At 43.7% G+C, this 19904-nt stretch overlaps 1 protein-coding gene and 1 long non-coding RNA gene across 4 annotated transcripts in view; one reads left to right on the forward strand and one right to left on the reverse strand.

Annotated features, from left to right (window-relative positions):
* Positions 1-19904, reverse strand: part of DAB1 (DAB adaptor protein 1) — a 416072-nt gene that overhangs the window by 239130 nt on the left and 157038 nt on the right. The window lies entirely within an intron of this gene.
* LOC116447836 lies at positions 637-18338 on the forward strand. Its single transcript, XR_004241709.1, has 3 exons — positions 637-647; positions 14790-14840; positions 18293-18338. It is a non-coding gene; the product is annotated as an uncharacterized LOC116447836 (long non-coding RNA).

The raw sequence follows: 19904 nt of genomic DNA on the forward strand, positions 1-19904 counted from the left end.
TCAGAAAAGAACTAGAAACTACACTAGTGTAAATTAGGTGATAGACTACTACGTAAGATCGTCACAGGGTGAAAAATTTAGAGGTTTTGGGTTTGTTAATGTAGTAAATAGATAAAAGCAAAAAACATCAAAATGGAGGATTGTTGTTGTTCTCCAAACCTTCTTCTTCTACTACTCCATATTCTGCAGTAAAAGTAGTTTGGGATGATTGGACAAAAAATTCCGCAGTTCCTGGCTGTATTACTAAAAAATTGGCAGAAAAGTAAAAATAATGTACATTTCTAGTGACCATTGGTTGATTTACCTTTAAAAAGGCTGTGTAATCTTGATAATTCAGCTTTCTCCTGTATTCTCTGCTTTGTGCTATGTCTGGACCACGCTAGTGACTCTTTCTCTGATAAGACTTAATAAACAACTATCAAGAAGCAGAGCAGGCTGAGAGTCCCATTTGTCTCTGGAACTCCTGGCAAGGACTTTAAAAACTCTCTCCCATCAGAAGAGGTTTGATTACGGCATGATCAATGTCAGTGCTCCACCCTCAACATCATAGCAAACCTGACCTAATGGTTTGGCCCTTTTGGATCACCAACAATGCAGCTTGTGTCAAGCTCCTGCACTGCCCAAGTGCTGCACAGCCCAGGCTGACAGTTTCTCTCATCCCACTTCATTTTGATGCGCTGCCCAAAGCCCCCACATCATCAGGAACCACAAAGTGCCATTTTTGACATATTCCTAAGGGAGGGAGCAGGCATGTGTGTGCAGCAAAAAAAAGTCTCCTCTCCACAACACACAAACCCAAGTTTAAAACAATGCAAATCCTGTTTCTCTCTTTCTGGGTCACCTTTAATCTTTTATACAAGCGCTAACTCAGGTCAAGGTTGAACCGACTTAAGAAAAGGACTCGGAGTCCTTTGAAAGAGCCTGCGAGTACAATCCTGTGTTTGCATTTAATTAATCAGCTGAAGCTTTCAAATCTGTACTATTATCTCTTTAATAGAGAGGCCCCCTGAAGGCTTTAGCAGCGAGCCCACGGCTCCCGGGGCACGCCGATGCAAACCACCACCAGCCGCAATTCCCGGATCCGAGGCGGCTCTGCACGCCACGAGGCACGCAAACAAAAGAGCTCCAAATTTGGGAGACTAAATATTAATTGATGGTAAACAGACAGAGTTAGTGGCAGCGATCAGCTCTCCCCAGTTGCTTTCCTGGTAATGTTGTTGTTGGTTAATGAACTGTGTCTTTTCCTTTCTCTTTCATTTTTTTTTTGAATCCTGCAGATGTCCGGCATGCAGGAGCTGTTCCTCAGACGGCTCCCAGATGAACAGCCTGGTGAACGTCTAACTTCCCACGCAGTCTGTATTCCTCAGACACTAATTAGTGGTATTTCAGGAGCTGTAAATGATGGAAGAGTCTCCTCTTTTTTTTTCCCCCTTTTGTTCAAGACATGTTAATAATCTAAACCAGGCTGCTCCTGCCGTTGTTTCCCACCTCACTAACCCGATGCCCACCAAAATGCCTTGAGGGTCTGAAGGGCAGACAGGAAGTGCCTCACAGTGGCCTCCTGCCCAGGGGTGAGCTGCAGCTTCACTTTCTTAACAAGATAGTGAAGAAAACCAGGAAACATTCAGAAACACATCAGAAAGATGCAGCCTTGTTGATTTGTGCTCTTCATGACCCACATCCCACAAGAAGCAGCAGCTCCTGGCCCAGGTGAAAAAGTGCCAGTGAGTCACTGTGCTTTCCAGTCTTACAGGTTCTGATTTACAAGGGCACTGTGGCATTCCCATCAGCATCTCTTTTGGCATGACCCAGCTGAGACTGCCTAACAAGAGCAGACACTACTTTTTTTTGGGTTTTTTAATAACTCCACTAACTCTGGGAGAAATTCTGAGTTGGGAAGACAGTAAATATTTCCTCTGCCACACCTGAAATTTTGTAGGCGATAAAACCTGAAGGAACTACTGGAACACCTCTCCTGATCCGCATGCAACAGGACTCAGGATCTGACGACAGTCACTGGCAGAGACTGCCACCCTCAAGGTAGGTAGTGGTGCTAATTTCCATTATCATCCCTATTTAAAACATAGATCTTGTTTCTAGTTTGCAGGACATTTGTGTTTTCTTGGCACCAGTGGCAGGATCAAGGTTCATTTCCCATGGATGAGTGGATACCCCTAGGAACAGGCCAGTCCTGACGAGGACAAAGGGCTTCTGCTCCTCCTGCTGTTTCAAGTTCTGACTCCCCATCTGTCCTGCCCACAGACAGTGGGTGTTTCCCACAGCCTAAAGAAGAATTAAATGTCACCAATTTGTAGCAGAGGGGAAGGAGCAAGACAACATTAATTGAGTTAAATTAGTTCACAGGCACTTGCCTAGCAAAGCCTTTGGACATCTTCATTTCAGAAAACACTGCTCATTATTTTGGTGCTGCCACCCAAAGCATCCTCTGGCTTTGGCAGATTATCATCAGCAGTCACTCAGAGAGCCATTCCTGCATCCAAGGGTTTGGGCAGCCCTGTGGGAGGGTATTTTCCCCCCCACTTGCCCAACCTCAAGTCCCTTTCCCCCACTCAATAACCGAGCTACTTAACACAAGGAAAAGGCCAAAGGAGATTCTCTGCAGTCCTGCTATTCCACATCCATTGCTGTACTGGGAGGTACCATATAAATACCTGCAAAATGTGTTTTTCTGAGCCCGTTTTACTTTACATTGCCCAATAAAGGTCCCCTCCTTCCCCCTCAAGAACCAAGGAATGACATGATTAGCAAATTACTAAACACATGGGAGAAAAGTACCCCAAAAGAGCCTCTGAGAGCTGATCCCAACTCTTATTGAAGAGCCAAGATGTGAAATAGTATCACACAGCTGGCTAACTTTGGGATCCAGCTTCCTGAAGGACTGCATTACATCTGTGGGGTACCATGCACCCTCTGTCTCCTCTGCCACTCCCAGAAGCTGAGGGGAACCCAGGCTCCTCCAGAATAACTCCCTGCATACAACAGTGTGAAATCAATATGCACTTTAATTATTTTCTGTAACAACAGCACATCACATGATAAACAAAGCAGTTCTGAGGAAGAGATGGCTTTTTTATTGCTAACATCTAATTTATCATTCAGCCTTTCCACTGAATGGATTAAAAATAAGAACACGTGCATTTATTTGGAAGTTTCCAAGAGAAACAGCAGCAGTTAAAAGATGGAAAAATTCATGTTGGAGCTTTCTCACCCTGATACCCCCCTCTTCCATTCTGCCTGTCAGGAACCAAATGGTTTTACTATGGCTGCCTTACCCACAAAAAGAAGGAAAAAAAGGCACCTTCCTTGCCTGAAAGAGCTCCAGACTTAAGGTCAATTATCACCAAAGACAAACCCTTCTGTCATTTTCATGAGTTAGAAAAATCAAAGCAACTTTGATACCTGGCTCGTCTCCACAGCCTTCTAACTCCTGGGAATACTATCAACTAATCTGTCTGTGCTCTGTAGTTTTCCCCTCATTAGCACTACAGATTAAGGACACAACCAGCAGACCACCTTCGGGAGAAAAGCCTGGAGCCTTCACCATGTGCCCACCACGTGAAAAAATGTGGCTTCATTTCCCTGCTCTTCCCAAGAAGCCTCAAGCCTTCATTCCCTCAATCACGGCAGCTCCTGCAGGGGCTCCTCCTGCTCCAGCTCTGCCTCTTCCAGCCGGGCTTTGGCAAGGGGAAAAAAAAAAAAAAAAAAGTGAAACTGGCTCCAGCTCTCAAGGAATAAATGGAAAGATGGAGCTCAGAGCAAGGGTCACGGCTGGGAATGCTGCAGGATGGGACAACAGAGAACCTGCGTCGGGAGGTGCTTCTGGATATAACACTCATCTCCACATTTTAAGTCATCAGTTCTCCCCAAACTAACACCTAATTTTGGGCCTAAATTCCTCTAAAACTTCTAAGAGCAAACATTAAAGAGGGGTAATTCTTTTCTTTTTTTTTAGCTTTGACTCCACAGGGCATCTTTGTTGGCTCTTTTTCTCCCTTAAAAGCAAAAGCTTTCAGCAAAACACAGCTTCCAGGGCTCACTGCATTACAGAGCAAGGTCAGAGGTCTCCCCTTCAAAGCAAGCCTTTTACATTGGAAACACTGGGAACGTGCTCTGCGCCAGCAAGGAGGGAAAATAAGGTTGGCTGGAGGACCACTCATCCTACATTTGTTTTCCCCTACAAAGGCTCCTGCAATGCCAAGGCAAATTACTCCCAGCCCTGTAAACCTCGACACAGATATTTGGGGTCACTGGGCTTGGCTCTTTCACCTGAGATCAGATCCCTGCTGCTTCAGAATAAAGCAGCCCCTTCAGCCACCACCAGGACACAAACCTGTCTGGCAGCTTGTGCATCCAACTGTGCTGTCCACACCACAGGAATTATTCCATGCTGAAGAAGGAGAGGGAGCAAGCGTGGTTACCACACAGAACTCAGGATCAGAGGGAGTGACGTATGTGTAACCTGCCCTAGGGACGTGCAGACCCAGAATCATTATGGGATGCCCCACTAGAACTTCCCATCTCTGCAGAAAAACTGCAGAGAGCTCTGGGCACAAGGGTGACCAGAAAAACACAACATGGACGTGTTACTACTAATCTCCAGTGTCCAGTGGTTGCATCCATATGTTACAAATGACTCACTGTTTCTTCAAAAGAGGTCTATAAAACGTCACTGAGACGCCAAAAATCCATCACTTCCTCTTGCACCGATGACAAACATCGGTACAGTCACTTTTGGGGGGAGGAAATAAAATAATAATTAAAAGAAATAGATGAGTCAACCCCAAAGTAATTCTGTCAACACATTAGCCCTTCATTTAGCAAGGGAAAAGACACTGTTGCGCTCTCCTCTCCTCCAGGTGACAGCAAGCTAAGCAAGCACTGTCAACAGTGAATATATTGTCCAGACACGCAGCCAAGTAGAAGATGGGAGGAGGTAGGGCTTGTCTTTGGGTGGCAGAGCAGTAACAAAGCCTTGCCAGCAAAGTGCTTTAATGGGAATTTCTGTTTCCCTTGGGAAAGGCCTAGTCTTCTGATTGCCAAAAAAATATTTAAGGATTACTACCCAAAATAATTTCTTCTGCTACTGTACCATATGTTTGTGGCTCTTACCAGGCTTAAAAAAAATAATTACATACTCATTACTGTAAGTATGGCCAGTTGCAACTGAAATATTAAGCTGTCAGACAATTCCCACTGCAGCCAGAGCCTTGCAATCCCCTGTTGGAGATGCTGCATCTCATCACAGCTCGTGCAGCATGTGAGGCTGCTCCAGGACCACATTTTGCCCAGGTGAATTATGGTGCACTGAAACACATCACACCCAAGTGTCAGGCTCCCCATTTACACAGGAAATTCAATTTAGGTTTAGGGGTACATATATTCCTTTTGGTTTAGTTCTCTACCTCACTAAAACCAAGAAGAGCTGATTGAATGTGCAGAAAACCTCAGGCTGCTCCTAAGAGCCAGTTCTTTGGTGCAGTGAAATTTCCCCTGGTCCCCATGGCAGCTGCTCCTCACCCTCTGGCCAGCGGGTGCAAACAGGCTCTGTAAACCCCAACCCCACTGCCAAAAACACAGGCACCACAAACAGCTGTAGGACTGATTCAATTACTGTAAGGAAGACAAAACCCCTGCCCACTGCCTTTACTCTGTGCTAAAACCCTGCAGTCGTGACTGCACCAAAAAGAGAGAACACAATTATTTATCTATTTTGTCACCATTTATTACTTTGCTTTTGAAACTTCAGCACACCTTAAAAACCTAAAACTGCAGGAAATGGCTCCAGCTCTGAATGGCAGCTGACTTGCAGAATGGCTGAAGAGTTGAGTTCCCCCAATGGAACTGGGCACCTTGGCTTGTTTTTTTTCCCCCCCTCTTTGTTTTTCACAGGCTAATTCAAGAGCAAAAGCTTTATGTTCCTGCCCATTTGTGCCTGGTGCTGCACTAACACAGAACAAAGCCCTTGCTCCTGACAGTGCTGCTCAGGAGGGACCTAAGAGCAAGTGGAGTAAGATTCCACAGTAGGCAGTAGAACAAAGGGAAAACCGGTATTTATTGTATTTATTTGTGTTGTAGACACAAATGCTGGTTTTCAGAAGAGAAGTAACAGGTTCTTTTGCAGATGCACATGGAAATCTCCTCCCTGTAACAGATTTTAGAAGGTGCCATAAAATATTGATTTGACATTGGGTTGGTATCCCAAGAGCTCCCATGACAGTAAGCTGCAAATCCAGGACTGTGTTCCTACACTCCAAAGCAAAGGCCAGTGCTCCAAGGCAAGTCTGTTTAGCCTGAAGAAGAGAAGCCTGAGATGAGATGTTATCAATGTGTATCAATACCTGAAGGGAGGGTGCTACAGGATGGAGCCAGGCTCTGCTCCATGATGCTGAGCCATGGACAACAGGGAGAAATTGGAACACAGAAAATTCCACCTGAACATGAGGAAGAAATTCCTCTCTGTGAGGGTGACTGGAACAAGCTGCCCAGAGAGGTTGTGGAGTCTTCTTTCCTGAAGATATTCACTCCTGAGTGATGTGCCCTCAGGACCCTGCTCGAGCACAGAGTCAGACCAGATCACCTCCAGGAGGCCCTTCCACCCTGAACCATTTCTGTGACTCCATGAAGACAATTTCGATCGAGGTGATGGCATTTTTCCCAAAGAACACCACACATGTTATTTCCTATCCCTCAGAAAGGTCTGGGCTTTTTGTTGGTTGTTTTGTTCTATTTTTCCTTAAGAAAGCAGCCAGAAATGGTGATGTTATCTCTGGATAGAGAAACACAAAGATCTTGCGTTCTGTTTCCAGCTGGGTAATCTGCCAGGCCATCAATACCCACTAAAACATTTAAAACAATTTATATACTCTTTATACTCTCTAAAAAGGAAACAGCCTTTAAAAGCTGAGTTACACTCTATAATTACTCTAATTCCCTGCATCTGGCATTCAGAAGAACCCAAATTAAACACCACAGAGCACCTCAAGTGCATCCATGGAGCAATGAAGGTGGAATTAACTCCAAATTAAATGGGACATCTTTGGAGACTGTCATACCACTATGCAAAGCACACAGATTACAAATATTTATATTATTGCATGGATTATTCCTCTTAGGGCAAGGTAAGTATTGTGAGAGTTTGCTTCAACACTTAATAACTTTACTTAGACTACAGAAACGCTTAAATTAGAAAATTTAAACACCATAAATACAGGAGAAGTTCTAGGCTAGATCAGCTCCAAACTCTGCAAATTGGAATTTAATCATTAATCTTCTGGTGAGTAAAGACTTTTCTTCCCTGCTGATAGAGCAAATGCAAGCAGGAGAACACACACAGCCACTACTGCTCCGACCCACTGAACATCTCCAGCACGGTGAGATTAGGAGCCGTTGTTAAATTCAAAGTGTGCGACTAAGGGAAACTGCAGAGAAATTCTTCTGGGGTTACTTTAGATGTGCTACATCACACTGTAAAGGATTTAGGAAGGATCTGCTGTGCTCTTTATCCTCAGTGCAATACAGCCAGAGACCCAAACACCCCACAAGCAGCAGATTTAAGATGTGAAAGCAGCACATCCAAGGTGGGTCATGCCAGACCCACACGCTGCCTCTGGTCAATTGATCCGTGTGGATGCAGAAGCCTTTTCCCAATAATCCAGTGTCAGACACCCAGAAACGAGGAGGATTTCTGCCTACAGAAGTCAGATTTACAGGCCTAATAATTTACCCCACGAGCTTAAATTCGAACTGGGCTGATCTTAGTTCAAAGACGTGAACTCCACTCACTGTGCAGCTGCATCACAACACCTGGAAAAGCACAACTGCACCTAAGGAAGCAGGACAGTCTGTTTGAAGGATGCACCCAGGAGCAAACAATGTCTTTGAGCTGGCAAGAAAGACAGGCAGGATGCAGAGAAGATTGCACCTGCTTCCCATCACCAATCTACAAAAGAAATTGGGTGCTCAGGATCTGAGGCACGTGGCAAGTAAGGCACAAGCCACACAGATGTTTAGCAAAGGGCAATCCACTACCACCTTCATGGCATGCCCAGGGCTCTGCCTCCTTGTCATCTGTCAGAAGAGGACAGAGGATGGGAATTCACCCTGCTCCAGCTTGGAGTTGTGCCACAGCTGGCAGCTGCTTCACCAAAAAAAGAAAGGAATAATGTATCACTGAGAAGACAGAAAGTCACACTTCTGCACCTGGGAGAAGTGCTGTGAGTCAGGTGAGTTGTACTGGAGCCACAGAACAGCCTGGTCACAGCAACCTGCAGCATACCTGAGCTCATCAGATTTGCAAATGGTATTGATCTATCTGCACGGTGCTCTATAAACAGCCACCCTACTCCCCCCCCCCAGAAACAGCAGCAGCTAAGATATTCTCAGAGGATAAATAGCTGAGAGGAACGATCTGGGAGATGAATTTACATTCAGCCAGTACAGAAATCTCATTCTAAGGGTCTGGAGTGCAATTATAGCATTTCTTCTTGATTCCCTCTCCCTTTGCAAGACGGTGGCAATTATGTGTGGGTAACCAAAGCCATTACAACAAATTGGTTAATGTTAATGAATATCTAACAACACAGCACAAGTGAGTGTGAGGGCAGTACATAGAAAGGGTTCAAGAGCTCAGGAGAACAACTGGCTGCCCTCTGCCACACATTGCCTGGGCCTATAGCCAAGAACAACACAAGCCAAAATGTGACTGCAGAGGTATCCTTAGCTGGGTGTCAGATTATTTCAGCTGATTTAAATGTCACTCTGCTACACACACTTTAATATATTGTTTGCTGCAATGCACTGATGATAACATTTGTAATGAAAGCAGCATCATCATCCAACTCCCTGGCTCATCTGCTCCTTTTCCATCTCCTCAGTCTACAGCCATGGAGGTTATTTTCCTGCATCTTTTTTACATTTCATTCTTTGTCCGTCCATAGGCTTATCTTGCTTTACCATAAATTGTGCAGCCTGCTTATCTGTCTGTGCTCTTAATCTATGGGATGGATCCCAAAGTATTATAGGCTGCTTACCTCCTCAGCTCCAACTCTTTGTTTCCCAGTTCTATATCACTATATAAAAATATTTTTTATCCTGCTGCAAATTCCCTTTGCCAGGTATTAACACAGGAAGCTTTCACAATTTCTTCTGTTGTCTCTGTGCTGATAATTCTAAATTGCTTCAAGTCTTCCAAGGGAAATCCTAATCTCGGAAGTACAGACTAAAGACACCTGCCCTTCTCAGCTGCCCACAGAGGATCAGCCTCTAAATGTTCCCAGGTCTAAAGATGCTTTACCAAACTCCCAGCACATTTTGACTCTCTTCTAGCTACAGACACAGGTTCCTGAAAAGAATTCATTCAATTCTGCATGTGATTATGTAATTCTGAATGAATATTCAGTTACCCCAATTCAAACCAGTTTCCCACATTGTATCTTATTTAGGCTCTTAGGGATTGTCTCTAAGTCTCCCATTCCAAAGTCAGATTTAAAAGCAGATTTTTTTCTAGGGCCTGTTTATAAATGTATTCCCTAAGGGTCTCTGAAAATTTATCCATGCCTTCCCACACCTAAAACAATGCAACTCTACAGTTTCTTCAATCCAAGTCATTTACATTAATGCTATCTCTTAAGTTTTCCAATACTTAAGGACTGTAATTTCTGGTGTGATTTCTCCCACTCCATCCTGCTTTCTTTCTTTTAAAAGCTCAGAAATTTACATCTGTTTCTTATGGCATACATCCCCCATTTCCCTGGCAACAAAGAGCCAAAGAATTATTGTTTTTTATTTAGGTGTTAAGCAATCAAACCAGTCCTACTCTGCAAAGAGTACACGCACATGTCTGTGTTGCATCAATGGAGTTACACAGTATTTCACCCTGGCCTTAGTTAGTAAATAACCTTTACAAGTTCTTGAAGCCCTGACATTTTACATTCAAGGATTTGACAAATGTCTTAATATTTCCATCTATCTTTTATTCACCTTCCCCCCAGTCTCCACATCTGCTTTCCACATCATATTTATTCCTCCTCTTTGCTTCATCATCTTCCTTATCAGTGTCTTTTATTCTTGATACATGCTTTATCTGTACTGTGATTATTCTTATTTTTCCCTTCTTCATTTGCATAGAAGATATTTTAAATGGCTTTAAGCTACCTGATGGAATAAACTCAAAGCAGTTCAGCATAAGGCACTTTATGTCCACTAGCTCTGAGCTTCTGTGTTATATTCATCACATCTCAGTCCTGTTCATCTACACTTCCAGACTCTTTTCTAGGGAATTTACAACCACAAGGAAGACAAATAAGGACATGTATCTTGTATTCACCCACCCAAAGCATTTACAGCCATTCACCACCACACATCTAAACATCAATTGATTAAATTACAGCCAGAGATATCCTCTCACCTCTCATCCAGTTGTGTCCAGGCACTATGGAAAATGAAAGCTCAGCTGCTGCCCCAGATCTGTTTGCACAGCTCCCCGGGGTGACCCATTCCCAGCCTGTCACCCTGTCCCAAAGGTGTTTTACAGCAGACAAAGTGAGTTGGACAAAGATCAGAACTGGCCTCACACTCTCTGGGGATCCCTGCACCTGTGCAGGACCCTGACCCCAAACACGAGGCACAGGGTGTGTCACAGTTACCCCTATCCCATCGGGGGACATCACAAACAAAAAACCTCTCGCAGAGGGAGCCTCAAAACTGCAGGGGGTGAAAACCAGGCAAAGCTGAGATGGAAGTGGAAGGGAAAAAGGATAAACGAGCATCTCAGCACACCAAATGCCAGTCACAGCCCATCATCTAGAGAGATGGCACACAGCACACTTGAGGACACATTTCCTCCACAAGGGGTTTACATCATTTTTTTTTTTGACTTTCCATTAGAGGATGAGCTCCATCCTCTAGAACACCAGGTGAGCTCCGTGCTGAGCACACAGCTCACCAAGTATCAGCATTCCTGTTCTCTCTGAGCTCCAGGTCAGCTCTCACCACAGCTGGCAGCATAAACCACATCCCCACCTGCAGCTTCCTTCTCAAGAGACTTTTAACCACAGCTGGGGCCACTGGCCTGTGAATGCCACTAAGCTGATCACCCACCTGTAGCACTCTGGAGGATGAAGATGAAAATATTTCAAAAAATACAGCTGTTATGGGGGAATTGGGCATCATCAGCATCATTTTCCAGTTAACAGTTCAAGTGATGTACTTGCTGCCCTAATAGATGCTGCCACAGCCTGTCTATGTGCACATAAATTAATTCACCGGGTTCAGAGGAGGTTCTTCATCACCATCTACCCGCACGAAACACATTGACTGAAAGACAGTCCTGCAAGGATGGAGCCAGAGAGCATCTCTGCTGCTGGATCCAGCCCAGCTAATATGGATTACACTCACCAGCCATCCAAACTAAATTCACGGATGCTTGTACGTCTAAGGACCCTGAAAATAGGGTACTAAGTGGACTACAACGTTTCATTGAAGCCATGACTAATTTTCCAACTCATAAAACCCAGAGGGTCTTAGTAGTCCATGCAGGCAGGCCTGTCAAAATGTTTCCATACTGCCTGAAAAAAGTGTAATTGCCAAACAGCTTTTTTCTGGGGTGGAAATTCAGTATTAAAACCACGTATTACCCAAACACAGTTTCCAAAGGAACTGGGGGTTTCTAATAGTCTAATGACTGTCTCCTAGAGTTCATTTTTCACTTTTCAGTAATTGGTTTTTCAGTTGCATTTGCATAGAGTAAAATTCCATAGCCCATTAAGTTAATCACAAGATGAAGTTAATAAGCATGGACACACAAAGACGTACCTAAGCCCAGATCAATTTTGGAAGTGGTGATTTGAAGTTGCAGCAGAATAACTCTTCCTCCAGCCTGCCAATTTGATAGGTAAAGGATGTGTTTTAAGGAATTGAAATTTTACACTGCTGAGAACAGCCCATAGTTATTCAATGTAACTTCTTTTGAAGGGGAAAAAAAAAAAAGGAAAAAAAAAATCCAACAGGAAAAACACAACACACTTTGAGATGAGGATTTTAGTGACAGCTCAAGTGGTTTAAGCTGCAGCTTTCCCCTCTCCATCCTCCACCCAACAGCCTCCCTGGTGCAGCAGGCCAAGTGCATTAAGGAATGACGCTCTCCATCCTCCAGCTCCACACAAGTACCACTCTTCAAGCGCTCTTACCCCCCCACATTTCTGATTACCCACCCCATGGAACTCTCAATATCAGCAATACCTCTCTCCCAGTGGGCTTCTTCAGTCCAGGCTTGGATTCCCCATTTTCCAGCCCCATCCCAGCCTCCAAGTGGCCACACGCACAGTGTCACTTTATGTTTCAACCTAGCAGGCTCCAAAGGCTGCCTACAGAGCACAAGCAGGTTGTCCAACCCTGCCCAGGGGGCTGGAGCCACATCCCTGCCAGGCTCAGAAGGCGCACGCCTCCCTGCCCTTGGAAACCGGGATCTCTCCATGGAAAGTTTCCACTTTGCAGAATGGTTCTGTGCCGCCGGCTTCCCATCTGCCTGCCTGGAAGGCTTCACTCCATCCTGTTCTTCAAAAATCAGGGTTTTTTGTTCTGCAAAGCCATGCCTGGGAAAAAAACCCCAGCCTTTTCCTTCTCTCTCTTTTGTTTTTTTAATACTGATGAGAAAGGGAATTTAAAAAAAAAAAAAAAAAAAAACCAAAAACCAAACCCCACACCCTTTCTCCCATGTGAAAAAGGGATTTCCACTTTCTGGCAAGGTCTATATGGAAGGACTCAAACAGAATAGATGATGTCAGAGCTTAAGAGCTTTTGGGATGATAGTTTTGTGGTGGCAGAGCCACTCTCTTTTGAAGCTTAAGGATTTGAACAAAATTATGGGAATGTAGCCAGAGGCAGTTTGTTCAGTGTTGGCTTTAGAGGGGTGGGGACTTGGCAAACAAAAGAGAAATCACAGCTTTTGTCAACAATAATATAGATATTTGAAGGTGTTTTCTCTTTATTTGGAGGTCTTGTTGTTTTTCTGGTGATCTGCAGAGTGATCTGTTATTTAAAATACATAAAACAGCTGAAGAATGGAGGCGTTGTTTGGTGGAAGGTGCATTCCCCCTGCTGGGAGGAGCACCAACCACTGATTCAAGCTCTCTGCCTTTTCCTGGAGCTTCAGTGGGATTTGGCACAGGTTTTCCCTTGAATGCTATGGCCACTCTATTTCCCCGCAACTATTCCAATATGAAGCCTTAATTTTGTTGTTGTTTTTGTTAATCATGACATCATGGGTGGAAACAGGGCAAAGCAAGCAGCCCTGGAGGGAAATAAAAATCAATCCAAGCTGCTCATTAAAAGGTAAACCGTCAATAATCTTTGTCAGGCCTTTTTATCTGGGGTTTTAGCACAGCATGATCCCTAAGGCAGGATGTGATATTGAGATTGAAGATGGCTCCGACTTTTCACATCTCCATCAGGAAGATTAACTCCTTCAACACAGGCTGAAATTACCCTGATTCTAATCAGCACATAAAAATGGCACAGGATTAAAAGGGATCATTTTGTAGCAGTTTTTTCTGTATCTGTGCTGACAGAAAGGGGAAAATCAGCTTCTGAACTTGATTGAAATGGTGCCAGTCAGAAACAGCTCCACAGGCAGAGCCCTCCACAATGAAAACACAGACCAAAATCTGATAATTTTATTCTTCAAGCATTTATATTTATAAATAAAAAGAAGGAATATCAAAGTGAACATGTGTGGGGTTTTCCTAACACTTCAATTTTTTTACATTAATAACTTTCTCTCTAATTTAGGCAAACACTAATGAAGTTTATTTATCTAAATCCTTGGTAACAAGTCTTAAATTTTTTTCCATCAATTTTCTGGGAACTAAGCCTCCAAAACACAACTTTGTTTTCAAAATTAGGATGAACTCTTGTCAAACGATTAACATTGGGCTAATTACAGAACCAGTGATGGCTCATTTCAGAGGGAACAGTGTTATTCCTTCCTTTTTCCACATAAAATAAGCTTCCCAAAGAAACAATTACTGTGTCCTGGATCACAGTGCTTTAGCAGACTACCAGCTACCTTTGCCTACATCATCTCCATGGATTTACTGCACTGGATAAAGTGCCACTAAAAACCATGAGGTTTGGGATTTTTTTCCTCTACAAAAGTTTTAGTTTGGGAATTTACCAGGCAGGTTATGGAAAGGCATGACTAGAGCTCACACAGTTCAAGTCCAACCATTACCTGGTGCTTCAACCAGGCATTTCCACATACAAATAGAGTAACAACTACACCTGGATGCCACCTGCTCAGGACTTCTTGGAATAAATATCTCAGTGCATGTGAAAAAAACCCCACCTTTATTACCTGCATAGCTCACCTGAATAGCAAAAATGGTTCAATAGGTGTAATTATATCCCTGCAAACTGGTTTGCTAATGGGATGAGCCCAGGATGTTGGCTGTTTACGATGAAGCCATCCAGGATCACAGGAAAGAGTTTCTTTTCCCAAAATCCCGCTAACTCAGCACGGTGACACACCACGAAAGGCAGCACAGCCTCCTGCAGGTGCTGTGTGCCAGAAGAACACATTTATGGCTTTTGTGCAAGTACAGAGCAAGTGACCAAAGAGGCCCCACAAACAAGACGGGATGGCTTCAAAGAGAGGGCAGGGTTAGATGGGATATTGGGAAGAAATTCTTCCCTGTGAGCTGGTGAGGCCCTGGCACAGGTTGCCCAGGGAAGTTGTGGATTTCCCCATCCCTGGACATGTCCAAGGCCAGGAGGGGCTTGGAGCAACATGGGATAGTGGAAGGTGTCCCTGCCCAGGGCAGGGGGTAGAACTGGATGAGCTTTAAGGTCCTTTCCAACCCAAACCATTTTGGGATGCTGTGAAAGCCATGTCCCCTTTCACAGGGGCAGAGTGCACCTGCCAAATACAGATGTGTCAGTCAAGTGTGATGATAGCACTGAATTTTCTGGGAACCTCCAGCTCTTTGACAGGGGAAAGCAGCAGAGGGAAAGCAAAAACACTTCATTCTCAATTATGAAATACTTTTAGAAAAATACAAGGAGCTGACGCTTGTGCTTTATCATCATCCTGCAGCCAGGTTTGCTTTGTGTGATGCTTGAACTCCAGCAGCAAGGTAGGATTTAAAATAAAACCCATCATGAGCACACAAGCTTGTGATAGAAAACCCTGGTTTTGCAATATGGGTTTTAAGTGATCATCCTAAAATGACAGAAGAAAAACCCACAAAAACAACACAAAAGAAATGCAGCTTTACAAGAACAGTGGTGTATTTATATATATCAGAGACCTCCACTGTTTGGAAAAAGCCAAACCAAACAAAACAGTAAAATCAATCAACACTGAGGTACGCGCTTGCCTTAATCAACACTTTTTATTTTAGCTCATCAGTTTGAATAGAGACCCAAAAGTGTGCTGAATTATTTAGCTTGCAACTGCTGGCTAACATATGAGGAAAATAATCTGCTGTATTTACAACGCTGAATAGGTTCTGATTTTCCTCGCTACTTTTCTTGGGATGCAAATGTTAAAAAAGAAATGCAAAGCTTGATAATGTTTTGTTTGGGACTGGAAAGGCCTAATTTAGAAAGGTGGGAAATCTAGTTGGGCTAAAGGCCTGGCACACATCCACAGGGATGGATGCCCAGCCTAGAGATGGACACCATCATTTCCCTGGGGGAACAAGAGGCAAGTGAATGGTATAGAAACAAGACTCTCCACAACAGCACATGCCATGCCAGGCAAGTGAAAATGCTCCAAATTCCACCTCTCTTGAGCCCTGCAGAACCTATGTTTAAAAAAAAAAACGGTGACAGAAAACCAGGTTTCACTGTGGTACCTAAACACAAGTACTCAACATGACTTCCATAGAGTCACCGACTCATTTAGGTTGGAAAAGCCCTTTAAGGCCATCAAGCCCAACTGTTCCCTCAGCACTGCCAAGGCCACCACTAACCCACATCCCCAGGTGCTACATCCAAACATTTTTTAAATCCCTCTAGAGATAGGGACTCCACCACTGCCTTGGGCAGCCTGTGCCAGTGCTGGCAACCCTTCTAGTGAAGAAATTTTCCCTAATCTCCCATCTAAACCTCCTCTGCCACAAACTGGGGTTGTTTCCTCTTGCCCTGTCATTTGCTAAATGTGAGAAGAGACCAACTCACCTGGTTCCACCCTCCTATCAGGGAGTTGTGGAGAGCAAGAAGGTTTTTATTGGGAAATATTTCACAGGAATCAACTGTGGGCTGATCAAACAAGCAGTCAGCCAGAAAAGGCTACCAGAGGTATGATCCTGGACCAGCTCCAGGTATATTACAAGAAACACAGGCAATGAGATCACATTAAAAAAAAAAATAAAAATCCTGTGAATAAGGCAGCCACCAGAAAATGTATGTGGTGCTCAGTTTGGCACCTGGGCAAGTGCAGCTGCCAAGAGAGCAGGAGTGCCTGGGATCTCTGGGACAACAGACAGCTGTGTTTCCATCAAAAAAATGTCATATTCAGGCACAGCTTGAATCCAGATCCTCATCTATGATAAGTTGCTATAAATACATAGTGCCAGGCAACTGAAATCAGACTCTGCTGCAGTGACATCAACTGAATCCTGGCCCTGTGTACCAGGGTGGGTATGAAAAGGACCTTGGAGGAAACACAAAAATAAGAAAATCAGTGTGCTACACATTTCTATAGGCTGTGAAAACCTCAAATTGTAGGAAAAGAGATGCCCAGAGCACTTGACACAGTTCAGAAGTACCAGGAAGAATTAGCTCCCTTCGTGGTGGCAAGCACTGAATACATTTGGTGGAAGTGCCGTAGAGTGTGGAGGGAGAAACTGGAATCTCAGGCTGATGGACAATCCCACTGTTGCTCGCTACTGATGCTGTGGAATTCATCTGTTAATCAGATATAGTAATTTTTCATGTAATGCAGGCCCTGAAAGGGATTGCATTTCAAGCAAACAGCTCATAAAGCCAGAGATTTCTATCTGTGACTTTAACCCACAGTTTATCTCCGTCTGAGCTCGCATTATGGAATGCAACAATACCAGTGAGCAAATGAATATCTTAACTTTGGCATTTCGGATGAATGTTATGTTGAAAATCGGGCATCTTTGCCTGAGAGATTTCTGGAACACTCAAAGTACTTCCAGCAAGTTATTCCATAAACTATCTACCACACCATATGTTTGCTGCCTACAAGTCTGGGCAGGAAATGTCCAGTAAGAGCCACATCTGAAAGGAGGAAGAAGCAGCAGCCAACAGCGCTCCCGTCACTAATCTGCATTTGCAAATGCCACATTGGAGTTGGCAAATGAAGCATTTCAAGTGCAAATAGCTGTGAAGGCATTTGTATGTGGCACTGGAGTGATGGGGAGACGCTGGGTTTGTTCCTGTTTCATTTTCCTGAAGTTACCTGGATGCTGGTGGAACAAAGCCACTTTCCCCAGGATTTTTTAATGCATATAAAGATGATGCTTACATGGAAAAAGCCCATTTCTCTCCTAAATGCTCATTTTGAAGCACAACTACTTAGAATAATTATAATTGCTGTGATTTTTGAGCACAAACACTTATCCTGTGAACAATTACAGGCAAACGTCTCCCAGCAATATGGTCCTACAAGTTTAAAGAACACGCATTAAACATGATTCTAAAGTTTATAAAAACATATGTATATGTTGTACATATAAGAATATATACAATATGTTTCCTTTACAAAGTCATTTTATATCAAAACTGACTTTAGAATCTGCTTATATTTCAAAAAGCCTTAATTTTTAATATATTTACACATTATACAGTGTATAATGTCTGCATTATATGTGTGCAATTAGATCACATGCAAGATGATATTAATGGTTGGATTTGATGATTTTAAAGGCCTCTTCCAACCTCAACTATTCCACAATACATTTTCCAGTAGCAAATTGATATAAATAGTCTAAGACTGGGATAAATCGACACAGAGATGAAATATTATGATCTGGGCTTGCATTTACAGGATGTAATTCCCAACTGATGAAACGGAGTTTCAGAAACGCATCTCTGTCACTTATCATTAACACTGACCAGACATAACCCCAAGATTATGCTAATAGAAGACAACATTCAATTAGCACACAGAGTGCTCTCTAATCAAAGCCCACACAGTATTAGAGAAGTTTGAGATTATTTTTTTCCCCCTGTTCCATGTTTCTATTCTGCAGAGAGATTTGAGCAGCCTGGGATAGTGCAAGGTATCCCAGCCCATGGCAAGGAGTTGGAATGAGATAAGCTTTAAAGATTCCTTCCAACCCAAACCATTCTGGGATTCTATGATTCCATTAAAGAAAATGTTCCACTTTTACAAGATCTCCTTTTAAAAACCAACATGCATCCTTTGGCTGATCAGCAGTCAATAATGCATTCCCAGAGGACACTGCCAGACCATACTGATACAGTAAATTTCTCTCTTCACCTACATGTTCACCTTCATCCTACCCAACAGGACCATCAATCTAATTAATCTGCTAAGGTATTTTAAACATGAAATGCACTTTGGCCATGGGATGTTTTCTTTGTTGAACCAAAGTATTTTCTTGATACCACTCAAGGGTCTATTACAATAGGATAGGGGGTGGTGGTTTTAAACTGAAGGAGGGTTGATTTAAATTTGATATAAAGAGTAAGTTTTTTTTACAGTCAGGGTGGTGAAACACTGGCACAAGTTATCCAGAGAGGTGGTGGGTGCCTCCTGCCTGGAGGTCTCTAAGGTCAGGTTGGGCATGGATCTAGTGGAGGGTCAGTCTCCTTGCTCACTGCAAAGGAGTTGGACCAGAGGGCCTTTAAAGGTCCCTTCCAACCCAAACCATTCCCGATTCTGTGATTCCAAAGACCTCATTGACAGGTGTTGTTTTCCCTCATCCCCCAAATGGTTTCCAACATGGGATCCCCAGGATGGAGCAGACAGATGAGGCCCAGGACTCCAGGAGGGAGGCAGGAGCTCTGGTTCCCTGACCCCAAATAAGGATTTATCTCCAGAGGGATATTTTTACAAATGCTTCTAAACAGTTCGATTCCTAAAATAACCCACCTACTTTCCCAGAGGACTTCACTTCCATGGAACAGCTGTGCCTCACCCCAGGAAGGAGCCCAAGTTACTCAGCTCTTTGCAAGAAAACTGTTCAGCCAAGCACTTTGCCAGAGTGTCTTTAACTGGTCTCAAAACAACCCAAAACCTCCAAAGCCATCTTGCAAGTGCAGCCAGGCAGTTTTGTTAACCTTCCTTAGTGGCATTTTCCCCATTTTATCCACACCCAGCTCATAGCAGTGCTGGAAATACTCACTGTCTAATGACTCCGTGGATTAGGTGGCTGTGGTTTGGCTCAAAGGCAGCACCTGTTTGTCCCGTGATTTCACGGAGCAGATTTGAAGAGAGCAATCAGGAGGACTAATACACATCAGATTTCAGTGCTTGGGATTTTAAAGTCCACTAAACACAAAAGTAATTAAAAGCTACTGTTTCCAGTACCTGATCCAACACGTAACTGAGTCACAGCACAAAACTTGCCTTTTTATCTGTGTTTCAAAGTAAACACTTGTGACTGATCCCCGTTTTATCCTCGCCTCCCACATTGCCATATGGCTACGGACGTTTCAAACAGACATTACTCCAATAGCTCATTACTCACCATATTGCAGCGGGGAAGAGAAGCTACAGACAATTTTGACAAAAACAGCAATTGCCTAAAAATGTGAAGTTTCACAGTCTTGCGTGGTCTTAGACGTTTTTAGTCTGGTAAGGAGGACGGGCGCTAACGCCACACGCAGGGACGGGTGAATCAGCACGTCTGCTCCGACTGCGCTGTGTCCCCCAGAGCTTGCACAAGCAG

This window comes from Corvus moneduloides, chromosome 9 (genome assembly GCF_009650955.1).
Source record: "Corvus moneduloides isolate bCorMon1 chromosome 9, bCorMon1.pri, whole genome shotgun sequence".
NCBI classification, from domain to species: domain Eukaryota; kingdom Metazoa; phylum Chordata; class Aves; order Passeriformes; family Corvidae; genus Corvus; species Corvus moneduloides.